Below are 22,959 nucleotides of genomic sequence, written 5' to 3'. Positions count from 1 at the left end.
GTGTTAAAAAATTAAAAAAAAATAATGTGGTGTTAAAGTTGCGAATTAGAAATGTAATACTGAAAATGATTTACATCTCTCTCTTTCCTTCTGCTTCCCCTCAATCCCATTCCATCCTTTGCAAAATCAAAAAGTTTAAAAGTATATTTCAAGCATGTTTTAGTGTGCATCAATTCTGGGGATAAACCAAGGGTCCATTAATCACTCCAATATGCAGTTCTCACTGCATATTAAAACAAGAACCAACCCCCCCCCTTTAAAAAAATAGATTTAATTTTTTTGAGCAGTTTTAGGTTCACAGCGAAATTGGGTGGAAAGTAGAGAGAGTTCCCGTATCTCCCCGCCTCCACACGTGCAGGGCCTCCCCTATTATCAACAGCCCCGCCCCCCAGAGTGGGACATTTGTTACAACTGATGGATCTGCACGGACACGTCATTATCACCCAGAGTCCATAGTTTACATTGGGGTTTACGCTTGGTGTTGTACACGCTATGATTTTGACAAATATATAAGGACATGTATCCACCTTTTTAATAACATACAGACTAGTTTCACTGGCTTAAAGGTCGCCTATGCGCCAACTCTTGTCCTCCCTCTCCCACTAGCCTCAAGAAACTACTGATCTTTTTACGGTCTCACAATTTTGCCTTTTCAAGAATGTCTTATAGTTTGAACAAATTCCCTTTAAAACTACACCAGGGTTGTCAGTAATGCATACAATTGTTTTATGAGTACATATAAAACCAAAAATCATTTCTACTTCTCTGCTTGCTAAAAGTTACAATCGTATTGGAGGGGTTAGCCATGTTTTGGGGGAGGGGTATTCAGTCTTAAACCCTCATTTTTGTTTCCAAAATCGAGACCAAATTGGTTTTGAAATGAATGTCTAGCTTAGAGATATAAGATTTTTTTAATAAGGAAAAAATCAATTACAGTTATTGACTTAAGAGGTTAAAGGAGAAATATTATATAATCATGTCAATAGATGCATAAAAAGCCTTTTAAATAAAATTCAGTATTCATAGTAAAAAATCTTGGTAAACAAGGATTAGAACAAAATTTCCTTAATGTTTTGTAAGGAATATTTATAAAGAGATTATAGTAAATTGCACACATGATGATATGTTAAATGTATTCCTTTTAGAAATCAGGTGTAGGGGGTGCCTGGGTGGCTCAGTGGATTAAGCCGCTGCCTTCGGCTCAGGTCATGATCTCAGGGTCCTGGGATCGAGCCCGGCATCAGGCTCCCTGCAGGGAGCCTGCTTCCCCCTCTCTCTCTGCCTGCCTCTGCCTACTTGTGATCTCTCTCTCTGTCAAATAAATAAATAAAATATTTTTAAAAAATTTAAAGTATTGAGGAATAATTTCCACAACTTTTTTTTTAAAGGTTTCACCCATTTATTTGACAGAGAGAGAGATCACAAGTAGGCAGAGAGGCAGGCAGAGAGAGAGGGGGAAGCAGGCTCCCCGCTGAGCAGAGACCCCCGATGCGGGGCTCGATCCCAGGACCCTGGGATCATGACCTGAACTGAAGGCAGAGGCTTAACCCACTGAGCCACCCAGGCCCCCCCCACAACGTTTTTTTAAAAGAGTTTAGATATTTATTTGAACAAGAGTGAGAGTGAAACAGAGAGAGAGCACGAGCCAGTAAGAAGCAGAGAGAGAAGCAGACTCCTTGCTCAGCAGGGAGCCCAATGTGGGGCTTGATCCCAGGACCCTGGGGTCATGACCTGAGCTGAAGGCAGACGCTTAAACAACTGAGTCACCCAGGTGCCCCTCCACCGAGCTTTCTGGAAATAATGACAAAGATTTGCTGAACGTCACTGAAGACTACTAAAATGGAGAGTCATACCATATTCGTAGAATTGACCGCAGACATCAGTTATCTCTTACTGCACAAGCGATTACCCCACACTCCGTGGCACCAAAAGACAAATATTTGCATCTCATTGCTCCCGTAGGTCAGGTCTGCCAGTGCAGCTCAGCTGGGCGCTTCTGGCTTGAAGGCTTGGTGAGGTGACAGTGGCCGTCAAGAAGCCAGCTGGGGATGCAGTGATCTGAGAGCTTGACTGGGGCTGGAAGACCCACTTCCAAGCTCACTCACATGGCTGGTGGCTGAAGGCCTCAGTTCCTTACCACATGGGTCTTTCCACGTGACATCCTGGCGCCTGGCCTCCCACAGCGTGAGAGATCAAAAAGGGAGAGTCTCTGAAGTTATGCACCGTCCCTTCTGCTTTCTTCTATTTATTGGAAACAAGTCACTAAGTCAAGCCCACACTCAAGAGGAGAATTCATTTCAATCTTTTGAAGGGAATGCCAAAGAATTTTTGGACATATTTTAAACCAAATACTCAATATCATAAAAATATCACTTGTCTACCATTTGACCAACAGATTGAATGGATCCCTTTGCCTTGTTTTGGCATGTATTTTTTTCTTGATAATTAGATTTATAAGAATTTTTTAAAGTATAGTCGACACAATGTTACACTATAGAAGAATCATAAAAAATTACTATTTAGCAAAACTAAATAACATTTATACAAATATAGGTGATTAAAAAGTACAAGCCAGAAATCATACAAAGTTCTGGGTAAGACTTACCTCTAGAGCAGTGGTTCTCAACCAGGGGCAGTTTTGGCTCCCAGGGGACATTTGACAATATCTGGAGACATTTTTGGTTTTCACGTCTGGGAAGGTGCTATTGGCATTCTAGTGGGTAGAAACCACGGACACTAATGAACATTCTACAGTGCACTGGACAGGCTCCTACAGGAAAGAACGATCTGTTTGTAAATATCAGTACTGCTAAGGTTGAGAAACCTCAGGAAAGGGAGTGGGTTTGGGATGGGACATGTAGAGGACAAAGTCGTCATGATGTTCATTTTCTGGAATTCTTTCAGTAATGCAAACATAAGAATACATTTTATAATGATTTAAAAGACACACGTAACATAAATATTCTTTTGAGTTTTCTCGGTAATTAATAAACACAATAAAGAAGAAAAACTGTTGAAGCAACAGACCTTTGGACTCCTTGGACCGGGATGGCTGGGACTGAACTTCCTGTTTCGAACCATCGGATAAAGGGCGGCACCACATAACGCTCCAAGTTTTCTTTTTCCTAAGATAAAAGCCTGCCCAGAGCATCTCCCTAGACTCTTGGCATTTTATTGAGAAGGAAAACAGCTCCTCAAGATTCATTATATTGTGAAGGTGACCTTAAATGCAGACTGCATTGGTGAACCCTGACAAACCTCTTAACTTGCTGATTTGTAAGTCACTGTTTGTCTTTCCAAATCTGCTGGTAAGTCATCGTTCCACCTCCTCACAGGGAGGGTCAAAAGAGTCAATCCAGCAGTGAGGCCGAGACCTTTTAGCACTGGAAACCTCAAGCAGGCAAAGGCCTCTGAGATGTCACGGCCAAGGCGCCCCATTACCTGACTTCGGCGCCCTCCCAGAGCTCACTGGCAGAATGAGTCAGCGTCAACCAGGGGACACTGAGCAGGTGAAAACAATTCACCGTGAGCCCAAAGCCCAGACCAATCAGATGCTCAAGGGGCGGGCCTAGGGCATCTCTAGCCTCATTCTGAGCTCTCACATAAGTTCGTGGTTACCCCCGGCTTTAAATGAATGAAAATAAAGTCTTCCGTGATTAAAAACAAATGCTCTATTTGGGGCCACGGTTGCAGAGAGCTAGAGCCTGCTATGTGTATCTTATACCAGAATGAACTGGAGGAGACAGACTAAGAGATGGAATTTAAGGAAATATGTGATCTTTTTTACTTTTAGATTATGCTCTGATTTCCCCCTTAAGCATGTAGTGGAATTTCGCACATGATAACAATATTTTTCCTTGCAGCAGATGGGGTCTTTTATGAAAGGGGGTTTGCGCCTTATTTTGTCTTGCCTACGTCTAAAAATAATACATAAAAACTCCAAATGTGAGCAATCCGCCTAAACTCTGCCAACCCTTTGTGTTTTTAAATAGCCAACCAGGAGGCAGTCGCATTATTTGAGTCTTAAAAGTGTGTAATGACCCCCATTACGGAAATTTGAGATGCTGTCCAATCTGAGAGGGCCCTCATTTTTTTTTCCTTTTTTTAATGGCCCAATGCTAGCTTTGGGGACAGAAGGATGACATGCGAGTCCAAAGTTTGAGCCAAAAACCACCTCAACACAAGCTGGAGTTTGCTCAGCGTGACTGAGTGTGACTGCCATTCCCTCAGCTGTAGCCTGTATCTTACATGATTCTTCTCCAGGATTTCAGTAGAGTTTTGGAAAGCCAAATATAGAAAAGATTTATAAATATTTTATAAATATATAAAAGATTAAAAAGAGGAAGGATTTCTTTCGGAGGCAGCTGTAATGCTTGGGAAAATTCTTGGGTGGTAGAATGACGGAGATTTAGGAGGTCCCCACCTGGGATCTGAAGGACAAGAATGTGATGGAAGGAAACACTGGTGTTGGGAGGATTCCGTCTCACCAGTTACCTCCCTGCGTGCTCCCAGACCTTTCCCCTCCTCTCCCTTGGGTGGGTCTCCCAGCTCGTGACATGAGCCTTTCAGCCCCAGAATCCCGGGGTCCCCTCCCCGGCCAGCCTCTACGATCCCAATAGCTAAGGACGTTGCATCTGCCAGAGTGTCCTCTCTTCCACTTCTCCTGTACTTCAAGGTCCACGTGAAACTACACATCGTTATCTATCAAGCCTAGAAAGGGGACCCAGTTAGCCCAGTCTCCATGATATGCTGGAATGAGCCGGGGCGCAGCTCGGCGTGGGGCAGGGGTCCTCCGAGACCAGACGGGGTGATGCGGAGGCAAGAGGGGGGCCAGTCCGTCCCTCTTTCGGGCTTAAGGACGGGTCGGTGCCCGCGGGAAATGGTGGCTGAGCGGGACGGTGTCCCCCGGGCATCCCAGGGAGAGACGAGAGCCCGCGTGTCCCCTGTGCTGGCCCAGGACGGCCCTCCCTCTCCGCACGCGTCCGTGCTTGTGTCCGGCGGGCACCGCGGACCCACATCATCGCTCACGCCCTCGCCACTTTGACAGATCGATTGTTTGGAATTTAAGTTACATGAGGAAGAGTGAGCGTGAGGACGCTCTGACCTCCCTTGTGCCCTGGAAGCGGGGCATGAGTGTCCCCCGTGAAGGTCCCTGCCCTGTCCCGGGAGGAAGGGAGACATCCTTCTTGCCAGAGATGGGGAAGTCAAGGCCTAGAAGGTCGTGTAAGCAAACCGGCTACTTCTCCACTAATTTGTTACTCCAAGCCCCAACTTTTGTCAATTCTTCATGGACTTATGGTTTCTTTGTCTAAAACGTATAAAAGTTGCTTGCCTTGGTCACTTCTTAGAGTCTCATATTTCTATGGGCTCCCATAGGTACAAAACTAAATCTGTTTTTCTCCTGTTAATCTGTCTCCTGTCGGTGTCATGATTAGACCAGCCGAAGAACCGGGAAGGGAAGACGGGCAAAGTTTTCGGCCCCTACACTCAATTGTATTAGTTATCTACTGCCCCGCAACAATATTGCCACGGGCTCAGGAACCTAAAACCGCGCACATTTACTATCTCATGGCACAGCTTGGCTGGGGCCTCTGCAAGGCTGCTGTGGGGTGTTGGCCAAGGTGACTGTCCTAGCTGAGACTCACAGTCCCCTTCCCAGCTCCTGCAACATGGTCCTGGCAGGTGTCAGACGGAGGCTGCATTTTCTCCCGGGCAGCCGGACACCAAGCCAAGTGTCCGTTTCCTTAAGCAGCGCTGCCCAGGGCAGGTGGCCTCCTCAAAGCCAGGAAGAAGAGAGAAGGCTCCAGCAGGCTGGGCGCCGCAGTCACGGAGTCACGTACGTGTAATCACGTTTCTCCTGTCACCCCCGCAGGTCACAGGTCCCGCCCACGCTCAAGCAGAGGGAATGACACAGAGCGTGAACGCCAGGAGGTGGGGATCGTGGGAGGGGGGCCACCCTAGAGTGTGTCTGCCACGCCGGACCCCCCTAGGTTGGTCTAATTTATTGATTAGTTCACTTGACTGGGCATTAACCATAGCTTGACCTTGTGCTGGGTAGTGGTGCGTGCAAGAAACAAAACAAAACGAAATAAAACAAAACAGAAATAAAACCAAAGCCCTGGTCTCTACTCACATGAGCGAGGGTGCCGGCTTCCTCCCCCAGTTCGGTCCTGCTCTCCTGTGCGTGGCCCTTCGTCCTGGCACGGGGAGCTGGGGCTGAGCTGGGGTTCCACGCTCCCCTCCACCTGGGACTTCTGGGATGCCTGGGGGTGCCCCGGCCTGAGTGTGGTCGCCCGGTGACCTCCCAAGCTTGCAGCTCCTTCTGTTTGCCCAGCAGCTTCCAGTGGTCTTAAAGCTGCTTTTGGACAAGGAGAGGGGCACTGCTTTCGAGTCTGAGACCTGGATAGCTGGTGCGTGCAAAGCTCGCTGCGGAAGTCCCAGGAGATAGGGGCAGAGCGCTGATAGCATCGCCCTCATGTAAGATCTCGAGTTTCAGTATTTCAGGGGGCCTTCTGTTTTCTGCCTGAACTCTGACCCATCCCTGCCTAAAAATCAATTGCCCAATTTTGCTTATCACTCCTAACCTGTCTTTCGATTTCCCTGATGTATGAGTTCTAGTTGATTCCTTAGACCAGCCTCAGCAGCGCTGACGTTTGGGGCCAGATAATTCTTTGCGGTGGGAGCTGTTCTGTGCATTTGGGATACCGTGATTTAGAAGAAACGCATATATTTGGTCATTCAGGTGGCCAAAATGTATTTCTCATATCTTCTCATGGTCTTCATCCATGGCCCCTGCCAAAACCCTTGGCATTTCCTGAGCAATATGAGCACAGGGAGCATCTTTTGTTCTGATATTTGCTCTCTTGTCCTCAGTTCTGGAAATCCCTCCAGAGCCACTGAGGTGGAATGAGCATCTTGCTATTCCTAACAGGCCCCTTTCCACCACAACCGTGTTTACGTTAGTGAGGTGACTTGGAAAGCACCTAAGGCTAAGGGTTGGTTGTCAGGGGAACCAACCACGCGATTAAAGGACTCTTCAGTCCCACCCCCTGACTTCCGGGGCAGAGAGAGAGGTTATAGGTTCACCCAATCACCAATGGCCAATGACTTAAACCATCACACCTGAGTAATAAAACCTCCATAAAAACCCGAAAGGAGGGGGTCAGAGGGTCTCCGGATTGGTGAACCAGAACACTTCTAAGTGTCACTGTGCCTGGCCCCATGCTCCACAAGGACAGAAGCTTCTCGGCTCAGGATCGCACCTCGTGTAACTCTTCATATGGCTGTAGATGCGTATCCTTTAATAGCCTTTGTGATAAATCAGTAATGTAGCAAGTAAATGGGTTTCCTGAGCTCTGTGAGCCATTCTAGCAATTTATTTATTTGAGAGAGAGAGGGAACCCAAGGACGGGGGCATGAAAACCTCTGATTTAGAGCCATTTGGTCAGAGGTATGGGCAGCCACCTGGGTTTGCGAGGGGCATCTGAAATGGAGGCCAGTCTTGCGAGACTCGGCCCCTTGCCTGTGGATCTGATGTTGTCTCCAGATAGGTAGTGTCAGGATTGGGTTAAATTCTCAGACTTGTTGGTGTAGGGAAGCCTACACACACACACACACACACACACACACACACAGGAATTGGAATCAGGCCCTGGAACCCCAAGAACATCTTAAAATGTTAGCGGCCTCCCTGGCCTGTTTTCCCACTAAATTCCAGGAGGACCCTCTCTCCGGGGTGAAAACACATGATGTCTCCAGACATTGCCAAATGTGTACTGAGGACAAGCTGCCCCTGGTCGGAAACCTAGCTGACCCTGGGCTCCATGTTTCCTGTGTGGCTCTGTAAGCGATCAGGTGGGCGACGGGACTACAGGGTTCCCCGCCTCCACTATTGAACTTGAAACTTCCTGGTGGTACACCTTGTCTGTCTCAACCAGTGCCCATAACTGGTTTCAAAAAAGGTAAAAAATAATAGTAATAATAAAGGAAAGTGCTCCCATTAAGAACAATTTTAATCAGAACCATCTGTTCAGGGGCGCCTGGGTGGCTCAGTGGGTTAAGCCTCTGCCTTCGGCTCAGGTCATGATCTCGGGGTCCTGGGATCAAGCCCCGCATCAGGCTCTCTGCTCAACAGGGAGCCTGCTTCCCCCCTACCCCCCGCCCGCCTGCCTGCCTCTCTGCCTACTTGTGTTCTCTGTCTCTCTCTGTGTCAAATAAATAAAACCTTAAAAAAAGAATCATCTGTTCAGTCATATTATACAGCATCTCCTTCTTTATTTTTTAATTACATTTATTTATTCGAGAGAGAGAGGGAGCATGAGCAGGAGGAGGGGAAGAGGAAGAAGCAGACTCCCCACCAAGCAGGGAGCCCTATGTGGGGCTCGATGCCAGGACCCCGAGATCATGACCGGAGCCGAAGGCACACGCTTAACCCACTGAGCCACCCACGTGCTCCAAGCAGCAGCTTCTGCAACAGAAAGACAAATCTCTACACCACTCAAGTCGCCACCAGTTACTAAAAGCAAAGACACAGTACCCCACCCGTCTCGAGTGACGGCGAATGGTGGATGCCTGGAAGGGAGACATGTTGACATGTTGACAACTAGAAGCAGCGGTTACTTAAAAATAATGCGGAATGGGGCCTTCTTAACTCCAGTCTATAATTATGAGGAATTTTACTGTGGTCTCTGCCTCTTCCCGCCATGTACAGCCCCTGCAGAGAGGGGAAGGAGACGTGGCAACTTGGAGACATTTCACCCTCCGTGACACAGAAGACCGGCCACTCCGACAGGACCACAGTTGAAATTCACACTTTTATTTGGCCAAGCAGAGTAGAATGTGAATTTTTATGTGTATTATAATCTTCCAAGTCTTCTATATTCTTTTGAGAGTAGAGATGTGTTATAAATCGGCATCTAAACTCTGCGGCTTTATAAATCACAGAATTACTTAATGAATTTCCATAATAATTTCCACCTCCAACAACAGTGCTTCCGGTGACTAGAAGTGGATGAAATTGTTTACTTCTTTCTTTTTTTCTTCCTCTCTCCTTCCCTTCCTTCCTCCTCCTCTTCCTTGTTTGACATTCGGATCTTATTTGACTAGATTCATTTTGTTTCTCTGAACTGGACATTTACATTTTTACCCCCAGAATGCTAAGATCACAGATAGATTCTCAGCAAACTAAGACAAAACGCAAATTGACCTGTTTGCTGAAGGTAGGGTGGTGGGAGGGGAATCTGCGATCCAACACCTGTGTGTAGTTTCAGCCCAAACTAATCCACCTCCCAAAGGCACCAGGAAGTGATGGGTTCTATAAGCATTAGCGAGAATGGTCCTGGAGATTCCTTTGGATAACTCTTCTAGGGTCTTCTTCTAATGCCTCCAAGGATTTCAAAATGACTATAAAAAACATGAAGGCATAAAAGACACCAAACAATTTTGGAACCCAGTGTAATTCTCTCAAAAACATGACTAGCCAAAGCCCATGCAGGCGGCTTGGAGAGAAGGCTGTGTTTGCCTTGGGGGGTGAGGGGGGTACAGACCTGAGATTGGGGTGTGGGGAGGGCTCTTCATCTGGGTCCTCAGAGCCCTTGCTCTTCTGTGTCCGGTTCCCTGTGGGGGCGTGGATCTGGGTTTTCTCTCCCTGTGTGTCACGTGTTTTGCTTCCTGTTTTTATACATCTTCAGTAGTCACCTGTGAAGAAGGTGGTTGGTCAGGGGACTTGATTTACACGGTTTCAGATCATTCCCAGGAAGGGCCTCCTCTGTCTCTATCCAGGGTATGGCAGTCACTGAATTTTTCCCTTTTCAATCACGCTGCCATGGATTACAAACAGCTTATATCGCCTCAGTTTCTTTTGCTAGAAAATAATTATTTTAAAAAAATAGATGATGTTAAAAATTGTTTTTAGAATTTCTGACTAAGTGCAGTTTCCAAAGTGTTTCACTTGGCATTGAATTCTATGGGGGTGCATCCTTTATTCGTTCTTTTATTCAACTCGTTGAAACCTTTTGTTTGCAAAATTATTGGAAAGACTTTGTTGAGGTTCTGATAATAAGGCATGCATCGCATCAACAGTGGGGTTCCGAGACAGGAGTACAACACTGTCCTGTCTGCTAGGCTTTCTTATCCATTAGGGGAGTTGGAAACATAAATGCCCTTTAACACCATCGGGAGCTCAAGGGCAGGGGCTAGGGCTTTGGTGCTCAAGCAACATCTCTCTCTCTCTCTCTCTTTTTTTAAAGATTTTATTTATTTATTTGACATAGAGAGAGAGAGATCACAAGCAGGCAGAGAGGCAGGCAGAGAGAGAGAGGGATAAGCAGGCTCCCCACTGAGCAGAGAGCCTGATGTGGGGCTCGATCCCAGGACCCTGGGACCATGACCTGAGCTGAAGGCAGAGGCTTTAACCCACTGAGCCACCCAGGCGCCTTGCAACATCTCATCAGGAGGATGTCTTCACAAATCAGGCTCAAGTGGACAAAAAATTGTCAAATATAAAGATACCACCAAACTAACAGTCTAAAGTTTGGAAAATGGGCCCCAAGGAAGCACAAGGGAGACAAAAACCAAAAAAATAAAAACAAAAGAAAATACAAAAAAAAACCCCAAAACAAAACAGTAGGAAGAAGGGAAGATGTTGAAAACTCAGAGTGACTTCCTTGAGGCAGAGAGTCGGACCTAATGGCTGTTCTCTCGGAAAGTTCCATTGGCATAACCGCCGTCACACCCCTAGTCTGGATTAAGGTCCTGACTCTGTTCACTCATCCAAAGAGAGGCCAATTACTGATCTGGAATAAAGCAGCCTCAAAGGCGAATTGATTAGCACACTAGGGTCTATAATGCAGCCACTGGGCTCACAGCGCCTCGGTCAAGCAATGCGCTGGGGCAAATAAATCAGGATTCGTTTTTACACCCCTACCAGCCCGACTCGACGGGGATCCCAGCCCTGAATCCATCATCCCACTCATGGAACTAAGTGTCCATGTGCCCCCGCACTGCCTGGGTTCTCTCTCCAAGCCTTTCATCGCTCGATGAAATTACTACAGTATTTGTGACCGGAGGGTGGAAAGTCGCAGTGTTTGCAGTAATTTCCAGAACATTGTCATCCCCACAACTGTGATAAGGCCCAAATGCGTTTTCTTTTTTAGCCCGTTGTCCCGGATTCCCTTGAAAACCAGGCAGAGCAGCGTAGTTAAACACTCGAATCCCTAAGGTCGCAAGCGAATAGAAACCATTTCCTTAATAGAAAAAGTTCAAGAAAAGTGAATCCCTTTTCTTCATTTCCCCCCCCTTGGAGGCTGCACCTTTATAAATGGCTTGGCCAGATGCCCTTTAAATTAATAGCACACGGAGAGATGTCTCTTCTGTGGAAGAAAATTTCATCACCATCCAATGTGACTTAGAGTTCCCATTTTTTCCCGAAGTATGCATAATTGGATTTCCGAAGAGTCGGTTTTGGAGGTGCAGGGTGCGGTGACACAGGGGGATGCCCCAGCATGGATTGGGGTCCCGGGGGAGCTGGCCGCCCCATCACACGTGGGCTCCCCGGGGCTAAGGCCTCCAGTCAATTCCGGATGGACGCTTTTTACTTCATGTTTAAACTGCTTTGGTCTCATTTCTAGGCGTCCACTTGTACTTGTCTCTTCCAGGCAATCTTTGAGGTAAACACCCGGTGTTTTATTTGAAGAGCTAGAACCGGAGGGCCCCCCCCCCCCCCCGCCCCGCCCCGCCCGCCCCAATCCGTGTCTGCGTTTGGGCTTTGCAGCTGGAAAGCATGTTTGCTCACGTTGCATTTTTTACCATCCAGGAAATCCTCCGGGGAATTTCGGGGGACATGTGGTACCTTTGAAGTACCACAAGCAATTTTCTCTTTCCTACTTTCCTCCGTGTTTTGTTACATAATTTTAATTGATGTATTTTGTCTGATGTATTATATTAGGAGCGCTTGAAGGATACTATGTTTAGCATACAAGGTCTCTTATGATTCCATTTCTTCGCCGAAACACAACCTCTCCGTTTTGCCTCGGCTTGCTGCTCCTGGCGCTGGGTTACAAGACACAAAACAACGCTTTGCGTGTCGCGTGGGAAAAAATCACGCAGACACCCCACCTCTCACGTCCCTGCCCCAGAGCTGGAAATTCATCACCCAAATTTGTTTTAAGTTTAAAAACTCTAGTATTTATGGTCCATATTGTCTCCCTTTATGAGTTCTGCATGTCTAGTTAAGCCTTTGATGATAGAAATTTCTACCTACATTAGTACACAAATATAGCATGTGGGTAGAAACACGACTTTTACTATTTCATGAGGGAAGGACACCCCAGCTCTGGTAAAACGGACCTGTCATGTAATTTAAGCCCAAGAAAGGTAGAGACAAATACCAATCCTGCTAACCTGCGTTTTTACATTGGTTTAAATTCTATTTAATTGTAATTCCTTGAAGAAATGACCAGGAATAACCAGGATTCTCTCTGCCTCGTTACTGGCTCCAGAGAAGAAAGATGAAAAAGGCTCCGTTTGCCACTAATATTTAAGTCCCACCGACTCACAAAGTCCCTGGAAAGAAGCTTGAGAATAAAAACACATTTAGTTAAAACCATCAGATCTTGATCTGAGAAAAGAGCAAAGGGAGACAGCATCAAATGTTATTTTAGAAATTATGCATATGAATGTAAATAAAAGTAATTGTCTTTTCTGGCCGGTTCTCAGCATTTCTTTTAGGACTTCTGAGAGTTGCCTTTTTTTTTTTTTTTTTAATTGTGCAAGCGATACATCATTGCCCCGACCTTTTTCCCACTTCCTTGTTCCTTTAATATTTAAATTATGTTTAAATCAACCCAGTAACATGCATTTTCCATAAAAGCTTCAAATAATGAATTTCTGATGGTCTTCTCTCTGCTCAGGTGATCAGGGAGCCTCTGATCTTTGAAGCGCAAGCAAGAGGCCCAATCAATCAGCCAATTTATGTTCGATTTTATCTCAAGCATGTCGGAGTTACTCATCCAACCCAGATTAGGGTGAGAGAGAGGCAGGGAATTGTTGAAATTGGAACAAATAATTCTCATATCTATTTTTCTCGTAATGAATGGGGTTCACGGTTTGTGCAATAGGTTGCCATGAAGTGTAGTTTGGACCGCACAGCATAGAAGGTTCTGGAATCTGTGAGGTGAATAGAAGTGGGTAGTTTTATGTTTACCGGGCTGATAAATGGCCACTTCCCAGCTTGTGTTCTAACAATAGGTGTGTCTGACTCCGTCTTTTAAATACATACATTTGAGGGAAATACTAGTCCTATGAGAAAACATAAAAGTTGATTTACCACAGAAATCCTCTGCTATATTATTTGCTGTAAAACCTAAGTCCACTTAGGATCCAATGAGTCATTTGGCCCCTTCCTTAGGGTTTGCTAGAATCAAGTAGACCCTTCTCGGCAGCCCAGAATTAATCATCTCTTGGGCCCCACTGGTCCTCTCAGTTCTCCAGCTCACCGCAGCCCCAGTCTGCCCTCCTGTTGTCAAGAAGCAGAACCATTTTGAGGCGCCTGAGTGGCGCTGTGGGTTAAGTGTCCGACTTTTGATAGATTTTTAGCTCAGGTTATGATCTCAGGGTTGTGAGGTTGAGCCCCACGTCCCCATCTGTAAACACCAACGGCCAAAGCAATTGGTTGTAGGTTGAGGCGGGTGTCCAGGAGGTCCCACAAGAGCAAAAGAAGGAACTCACCGGTCAGGGTCCCTGGTGGGAGGAAGGAAGCTGATGTGGCATGATTCATGCTGACCCCTGAGCTGTGTTTCTGTGGGAAGCCCCTTTTCTTCCTTTGCCCTCTGCTGGCGCGTTAACCCTACCCAGTCCACTACGGCAGAGGATCAGAGTTCCTGCATTTCCAAGAAGGCCGGTGATGTTTTATCAATGAGTTTGTTGTTGACCAAAACTATTGGAAGGGTAAAGTGTTCTTGTTCCGTTAAAGAGAAACAAGTCTATTCTTGATTTCGCCAAAGGCAGTTCAATTTTTCAATGACTTTAAAACACAGTTCTTAAATAACTGAAAAGAGGTTAACTTTTTAAAAAATAACTTCCAGCCGGCTCCTACAACCAGCGTATTAGTCAAAATAGGGCTGAATTTGTCTATATCCTCCTTCCAGGGGAAGTCTAGAAAGGCTCATTTCTGCAGGGGTGTGATGAAGAAAATACAGGGAATAATTGGTTCCATGCATTTTCAAATTCCTTATAAAACCATGAGGAATTAATTCATATTCAAAGGGAACTGAACAAAGCCCAGAGAAAGCCATTGTGTTTTCATAGATTTTGGGGGGGGGGGTAACTCTTAGCAGTGATGAGTAGTTTTTCACAGCAAGTTCATTCATGAAAATTTCACGTATCACCTGGCAATCCCCGAGTCTGGAGGACGATCAGCATCTCAGGAGTCTCACATTTTGTCTTGTGAATGCAGCCCACACTAACGTGTATATGCATGTGATGTTCAAGTACATTTACCTCTGTGAGTCTCGATCCTGGTTGTGTATCACTGTCACTTCTGGGAATGGCTGAGTCAGATGGGATTCTCCAGGCTGCGGTAGCATATAGTCCCCAAATCTCATGGCTTATTAAGCAAAGACTTGGTTCCCGTTCACAATATGTATTCATGGGGACTCACCCACTTGTGTTCACTGTGACACCAAGGTGACAGAGTAACATCCAGCTGGATCGCTGCTGGTTGTCATGACAGAGAGAAAAGAGAGAGCCTGGCAGACCCTGCCAGCTCGGGCCTGCCACCCATGCTCAAGTTCATGGGCCAGGGTGCGAGTTATGGGGCGAGTCACAATAGAGCTTGTGACTCTCTCACAGAGACATTTCAGGGATGCAGATGTCTTTTGACTTCAGATCTATTTTAGGATGGGGCCTGGGCAACTGCATTTTTTTGAAAGATTTTGTTTATTCGACAGAGAGAAAGATCACAAGTAGGCAGAGAGGCAGGCAAAGAGAGACGGGGGAAGCAGGCTCCCCACTGAGCAGACAGCCCGAAGTGGGGCTCAATCCCAGGACCCTGAGATCATGACCTGAGACGAAGGCAGAGGCTTAACCCACTGAGCCACCCAGGCGCCACTGGGCAACTGCATTTTTAACAGATCTCTAACAAGTGTGATGAGGAAACAAGGTTAAGAGACACTGACTTGCATGAGGAAAATCTGTTACGCCACTACAGGGAGGAGTACCCGTCCTTGCATTTGTTATCTAAGAAACAGGATTAACGCATGCTTTATCTTAAAAATAATTAGGAGAACTGGGGGGTTAGAGGCTTTTTGTTTGTTTGGTTGGTTTTGGGTTTTTCTTTGGTGGGGGACAGAGGGAGAGGGAGAGAGAGAATATTACGAAGGGTCCACACTAAGCTTGGAGACCGATGTGGGGCTCGATCTCCCAACCCCGCAATCACGACCTGAGCTGAAATCAAGAGTCAGATGCTTAACTGACTGAGCCATCCAGGCATTCCTATAAGTTGTTTGTTGTTTTTTTTTTTAAAGTTTCAAAAATCCTTTTCCAATAAGACAATCTTAATATGGAAATATAAAATAGTCTCAAAGTTGATGTTTATTTAGTCAAACGTGGTGATTTGAACAAAAGAGCACCCTGTGCATATAAAGAACAGAACACACACAGGTGATGGATGAGATAGTCGTAAAATAATTGATCACTAAAAAATTTAATCCAGGGGTGCCTGGGTGGCTCAGTCGGTTAAGCGTCTGCCTTCGGCTCAGGTCATGATCCCAGGGTCTGGGGATCGAGCCCCACATCAGGCTCCCTGCTCAGCGGGGAGCCTGCTTCTTCCTCTCTCTCTGACCCTCACCTGTGCTCTCTCTCTCTATGCTTTCTCTATCTCAAATAAATAAAATCTTTAAAAAAAAATTTAATCCAAAGGGGGCACGGCCTCTCCCTCGGAGTGCTTGCGCTTGGTGTTAACATTACAGCGGTGTTTGCTCTACCTGTGTAGGTGAACTAAATCACGTGTTTGTGGATCCTGGAGTGTTGAGTATTGTGGGCTAACAGTACATGGAGTAATTCCATTTGGATACCTACTGCAAGTACGTGATCACGTGAGCTCACCAGTACCATGGGAAGAACACCTGCTCCAAATTAGCAATGTGCTTTCTCAGTTCCTAAATACACACAACGCTTGACTGTGCTGTCCTTTCTGGCATTTTTCTCTTTCACTCTGTATTTAGACATTTTCGTACACTGTACAGGGCATCATGGTGGGCTCCCCAGCATCCAGTCTACCTTACTCCACTGGGAAGAAGCTAGGCAGTTCACAACATGGACTGCGCTCCAAGTTTCATCACAAGGCTCTGATTAGACTAAACCGATCCCAAACCCCAGGTCTCAGCCATTAGATTAGGTAACTCGTGCCTAAACCCATCAGATGGTGGTAATTCCTGAGCACAGCAATTGATTCTGGAATTGGCCCCATCAGACTGAAGCTGGAATTTTGCGATGATCTAGAAAGACGAGGTGTCGAGTTCTGGTGTCAATGTGCTGTCAGTGTGTCTGGAGTGTGTTTGCCCGCCTACTCTGGGCTTGGCTATCAGAGTCAATCAGAACCTTCTCTTGGAAACCTCATCAGCCTCTGAAACACTGGCCTCCTGCTTGTAGTTCCAAAGCAGGCAGGAGGGTGCTCTGTTAGTGCTCTCCTGCTCATTGCGTGCTCATGGAGTGACTTGCCGGGGTGTGCTGAGGTTTGAGGAGGTGTGAGGGGCAGGTCTCATCCTTAAATTGCCAGCACCAGCCTATTTTTGGACCCACAGCTTTTCTTGGAAGAGGAGGAAGGTGGGAAAGAAGATGAGAAAGGCCCTCAGATGATATTGACTCTGGTCCCTTAGTCTAATAACACCCCAGCCAATGCCTAGAGAGATGAATTCTCTCCCTCCAAGGGAGTAGAGAGTTAAGGAACTCTAGAGCTTCTGCTCATATTGATTCCTTAGCTACTCCCATTCGGAGATGCCATGTACTGAGAGCACTCCAGCCCAGGGCCCCATCGTCCCTTATCGGAACTACAGCAGTGGCCTCCTGACTGCTCTCTATGTCTACCGTACTTTTTTTTGTTCTATGTCTACTGTACCCAATCCATTTTCCTGCAGGAGTCGGTGGGAGCCTGATACATTGGCATTAACCACATTCCCTTGAATGTTTTTACATGAGGTCAGCATCTTAACCACTATGGCTAACCTATGTAGCCTATCCTGGCCCAATTCACTAGTCAACATTTCTTTTTTCCTCTGGGACTAGTTAGGTCCATGAGTTCAAACACCCAAACACCCAGGCAATGTTATCCTTCTCTGTGTACTGTTTCTAATTTTTGTCCCTGTCTGTCCATTTTTGGTGAAGTCAGTCTTTTTCAAACAATCACTTAGTTCTCCAAGTCCCAAGTGATTGATATGGTCAGAAATAGCCTTGTATTTATCAGATATCTCAGCCTGCTGAGTCTTATTTTTATGGTTAAGGTCAATGGTACCCAGATAGCTCTTGAAGAGTAAACAAAAAATCAGGGCCTCATGTAAAAGAATGTGTCTGTGATCCTTTTAAAACCCATATAAGATTTCCATAGGCAGGGGGCACTTGGGTGGCTCTGTGGGTTAAAGCCTCTGCCTTCGGCTCAGGTCATGATCCCAGGGTCCTGGGATAGAGCCCCACGTCGGGCTCTCTGCTCAGCGGCGAGCCTGCTTCCTCCTCTCTCTCTGCCTGCTTGTGATTCTGTCTGTCAAATAAATAAATAAATAAAATCTTAAAAAAAAAAAAAGATTTCCATATGCAACAACTCTAGTCTCCATTTGAGGTCTTCCTGAAACTTAGTGACTCATCGCTTCTCTCTGGATTTTTCTATGGGTGCTTTCATGGGTCAGAAGAAATGAAAAATGTGGATCACACAGGCAAGCAGAAATAACGTTAAAGGTTGGTGGACTGGAAGGACAAAGCAATGGGAGAAGGAAGCAGGGATGTTCTAGCTGGACTGAGCCACCGGCGGAAGTGTGAGGTCATCAGAAGTCTCCCTGGCCCAGGCCCTAGGGGGCAGTCAGCTGCAGGAGAGAAGGGCATAGCGGCCCAGGGAGACATCCAGCCTCTTGCAGGAAACGGAAGGCCTTCCGTTGCCCAGGCAACCGCGGGCCGGCCCTCTTGGGAAGCAGTGCTTTCAGGAGTTTCTGGAAGGCCTGGAGGTGTGGGAGGAGCCTGGAGGGGCAGGACTGGAGCTTTTGCTTCCACCTTGGCTTGCTTGGAAGGACGTCAGTTAGGAGAGCCAATGCTGGTGATCAGTGAGACATCACTTTCAGAAAGACTCAGCTTTTTGGGCCTTTTTTGGTTATCATTTTGCCATTTGTATTTCTTCCTGTGTGATATAACAGTTTTTGAGTTAAACGTTGGAAGTCTTCATTTCCAAACAATTTAAAAGTTACCTTCTTTGGGAAGGCCTCTGGACTTTGCGTCTTTATTCCTAGCAGAGTTCTTGGCATGTAATAGGTGCCTATGAAGCCTCGAACAAAAGAAAGCCCATTGTTGTCTGTGAACATCTTATTGGGAATTAATTCAGTCCCTTTGATCATATCTCATAACCAGAAGGGAGCAGTGCAACTGAGGGGTTTCGCAGAGGAATCCTTTACATAAAACACACCAGATGGGGGGGTAGGTCCTTAAAATGAAGAGACAGAGCAGAGTTGCCCACCCACCCTCTAGAACCTAGCAGTTTTCACAGATTTTAAACAATAATTGCAAAGACAAGCTTGGTATTCATGACTTAGCATTCTCATTTTGTCCATTAGCCTCCAGAGAACCAAGATATGTTGGAATTTCTAAGTGTGTTGAAGTGCAAATTTATTTTTTAAAAAGATTTTTAAATCTTTTTTAAAGATTTATACCAAAACATAGGCTTTAAAAAGACCTTTTCTTCAAACTCAGACACACAAGCTGATCTCTCTCTCTCTCTCTTTTTTTTTTAAAGATTTTATTTATTTATTTGACAGAGAGAGACATGGTGAGAGAGGGAACACAAGCAGGGAGAGTGGGAGAGGGAAAAGCATACTCCCTGCTGAGCAAGGAGCCTGTCTCGGGACTTGATCCCAGGACCCCAGGACCCCAGGATCATGACCTGAGCCAAAGGCAGACGTCCAATGACTGAGCCACCCCAGCGCCTCCACAAGGTGATTTCTATATGCAAACCACTGCGTTTTTGTTCTTGAAGACAGTTTTCTTTCTTTTTTCTTCCTTTTTCCAATTTTTTCCAATTTTTATTTCATACTTTCAACTCTAAAAACTCAGAATTCTGACCCTAGTCATCTCGAAACTATGCAAAACAAGTCAAAAGGTTTACAAGCATTTCTCTTTAGTGCATGGGAAGAAATTTGGAGCAGAAACCAAAGGAGTGGTTTCCAAAGGAAAGCCTCCTGGTGTTGCAGCTATGAACACTGTATTTATGTGATTGTTGTCTAATCTTCTCCAAGAACCAAATAGCAAAGTGTTTATTGTGTCCTGTCTCTGATTAATACACAAACTCTTTTCTCTTCTTTTTTTGCTGGTGTGATTATGGGCAAACTCTACAACTAGTGACAATCCCCCCCCCCCACCTCTGACCATTACGAGCATCTGAAAGCATCCTCATGAGGGTTATCAGAGTCCAGTCGGTTTCCTCCAGAATCCAACGCTGAGCCAAGGGTTTGAGCACAAGTAATTTATTTGGGAAGTGGTCCCAGGACACTGGTGGGGGAGAAGGGGAAGTGAGACAGAGGATCACTGAATGTAGGGTTTGATATCACACAGATGGTCCCTGTGGGCAACTGTGGCTTAATTCTGCCAGGCACTCCAAAAATCTGGATAAAACACGTACCTCAGAGTTATCCTGCCTGAAGGACGAGGGAGCTGAGGTATTGATACGCCAACTGCCATTGGTTGTTGGTTGAAACAGCTCCCAGGGGATGGAAATTCCCCAGCTCCTCCCAGACACTCTTGCTGCCCCAGTAGTATTGTTCTCTCTGGCAGCCAGAGAATGTTCCCAGACAAAAGACAATGCAGGTGTGGCAGTGGGGAGCCGGCTGGTACGTGCTGAAGCGGTCTGAGGGGATGTGACTGGGGGCTGACAGTGTCCATGACAGATTCGTTTGCCAGATTAGTATTTGGATCCAAAATGTATTTTTTTCCTGCTGCTCTGTAAAGCTAGGAAGCGTACCTAGAAAACTTGGGGGCTATTTAAATGTGGTAAGATGGTATGCTCCTGCTCGAGAGTAACTTGTTCTCTGGAAACTTTGGGCAGAGGCATATCCTAGGACCAATCAATTGTCTCCTAGTTTAGAGAAAGTGCCTCATGTGTGTGCTTGCAGGAAGGACAGGAGTTCTCTTGCAGGCATTTCTGGTAAAGGGGGAAAATGGAAATAGCCCACATGTCCTTCAACAGAAAAAGCCGAATGCAAAAAGGAGACTTAACCCAAAATAGCACGTCTATAACGTTTAAAGCAGGACAAATAGGATTATATATTGTTTATGAATCCTCACACATGCTATGAAGGCCTCAAGCATGCATGGGAATGATAAACACCAAATTCTGAAAGCCAGTTAGCTCTCGGGAGGGAGGGAAGCCAGTGGGAAGAGGAGGAGGGACACGGGAGCCTTGAACCACATCCCAAACTATGCTTTTAATTTTTTAATTTTAAAAACAATTTTATTTATTTGAGAAAGAGAGTACAAGCAGGAGAGGGGCAGAGGGAGAGGGAGAAGCAGGCTCCCTGGTGAGCAGGGAGCCTGATGTGGGGCTCGATCCCTGGACCCCAGGATCATGACCTGAGCCGTAGGCAGACGCTTAACCAACTGAGCCACCGAAGCACCCTCCAAATTATGCTTTTTAAAGATCAATTATCAGGGGCGCCTGGGTGGCTCAGTGGGTTAAGCTGCTGCCTTCGGCTCAGGTCATGATCTCAGGGTCCTGGGATCGAGCCCCGCATCGGGCTCTCTGCTCAGCAGGGAGCCTGCTTCCTCCTCTCTCTCTGCCTGCCTCTCTGCCTACTTGTGTTCTCTGTCAAATAAATAAATAAAATCTTAAAAAAAAAAGATCAATTATCATACAACAAAAAAGTGAAAACAAAAGATGACATTTTTTGTGTCATTTGTAGTTTTGCCCTTTTTCGGAAACGTGAAGGAATTGGGACCCCCGCTCCCAGTGGGATTTCAGTTTGAATGCTGCACCTTGCAGCTTCCATTTTGAATTTTCTAGTTCTACTTCCCAGTTCCAAAGTCGTGTGAGCTGTGCGTTCGTACTCACTTAAGTGACCTATTATTTCCTTTCCCTTCCCGGGCTTTTGGCCCCAGAAAGGGAGGTGCCAGCGCGATGCCCGGAAGTCCTATGCGGTACGGTGTGGCTAAGTCCAAGCTGTGGGTCTGAGACACGAAACAAAACAGCAGCCACATCGCAGGACCGACCCCTGGCCGGGCTCTGAGAGTGAGCAAGAGAATTGCTGCTTTGATTCTGGGCTTTTGTACATCTGAGCGTGCATTCCATGCCTGCCAAAACCCAGCCATCTGTGACATTCCAAATTTCTGGGTGAAAAAGCAATAAAACGAAGAGCTGATGGGTTCGTTATTAGTCACCTGGTGAGGCCGGGAGGCACGCGGCACAGAAGGGCAATGACTCAGCGTTGTCTGTTGGACAACCTGGTTTCCAGAGTTCTGCACACTCTGTCTCTGCTCGCAGTGAGAACAGCCTTAGGCAAAAGGGAGAAGAAAGCGAAGTTTGCGCTGGGCGCTCCCTCTTCCGTAGTCCCGTGCGAGGCCGGCCGTAAGCGGGCAGACCCTTTCGCAGATACATTCACACGGCTCCGAAAGCAGAAAGTCCCAGAGGGTTTACAACGGTAAGTCTCCTTCTTAACCCTCCTTCTCCAGGCATCGCGTCCCCTAGGCTGGAGGCAGCCAACACTGGCAGAATATTTTATGCGCCATTCCAATCATATTTTAGGGCTATCCAAACAAACAGCTGAATACATAGTTTTAAAAAAACAAGACCCAAAACGCACGCAGTTCCACGCCTCGTGCTTTCCACGGATCACGTAGTTTGGCTATTGCATCACACCGGCATATTAAAATGCTTTCATTTGTAAGAACAATGCAATGGTAGTCTATCGTGTGGGTGTACCATAATTTATTGAAACAGTTCCCTCTTAATAGTCATACAAGTTCTTTAAAATATTTGGCTATTACAAGTCATACTGCCATGAGTCAGCGCCCCATACACTAGTAGCTGGAGAATAAATTTCTGAAAGTAGAATTCTTGTACCAAAAGGTGTATGTATTCATCATTTTATTTTTTGTTTTACTGTTTGTTGAGATTTTATTTATTCATCTGACATAGAGCGCGCAAAAGCAGGGGGGAGAAGCAGAAGGAGAAGCGGGCTCCCCACTGAGCAGGGAGTCCAATGCGGGACTTGATCCCAGGAGCTCGGGATCATGACCCGAGCCAGAGGCAGATGCTTAACTACTGAGCCACCCAGGCGCCCCTATATGTATTCATAATTATGACCGAAATGGCAACATTGCTCTCCCTAAAAGTGGTACTAGCTCACACTCCTGCCAGCAACGTGTGGGAGTGCTTATTTCTTCAAATGCATTTAATTGACCTTTCTCTTCCTGCCTTTTCACCCGTTAAAGTCATTTTTGACCCGGGATGTTTGCTTTTTAGGTACTAGAAACTCAAAACAGTCCTGTTAGTATAACACATCCAGATTTGGAGGAAATTATGACAAGCTTTTTACTGTAATGCTGAGGAGCCGGGAAAGGGAAGGAAAATTATAAAGGCAGCAGAGTGACAATAATAATGAAACAAGGGGAGTGAAGACCAGGGAAGGGTGGGTCTGGGCAGAAGCTTTGGAGGCACCTGGGGCCCAAACCCGTGGTTCCTGTGGGCCGTTCTGACTCTGTGACCGCCTTCCACTTGCA

At 46.2% G+C, this 22,959-nt stretch overlaps 1 long non-coding RNA gene across 1 annotated transcript; it reads right to left on the bottom strand.

Annotated features, from left to right (window-relative positions):
• Positions 1–19,877: 19,877 nt before the first annotated feature.
• Positions 19,878–21,817, bottom strand: LOC125091905 (uncharacterized). The gene is made up of 3 exons (XR_007124781.1): positions 21,619–21,817; positions 21,293–21,463; positions 19,878–20,113 (listed from the first exon to the last, which is right to left on the bottom strand). It is a non-coding gene; the product is annotated as an uncharacterized LOC125091905 (long non-coding RNA).
• Positions 21,818–22,959: the final 1,142 nt, after the last annotated feature.

This window comes from Lutra lutra, chromosome X, assembly GCF_902655055.1.
Source record: "Lutra lutra chromosome X, mLutLut1.2, whole genome shotgun sequence".
Lineage (NCBI taxonomy): Eukaryota > Metazoa > Chordata > Mammalia > Carnivora > Mustelidae > Lutra > Lutra lutra.
Note: the sequence above shows the minus strand (reverse complement) of the source record. Positions and strands in the feature narration are given on the sequence as shown.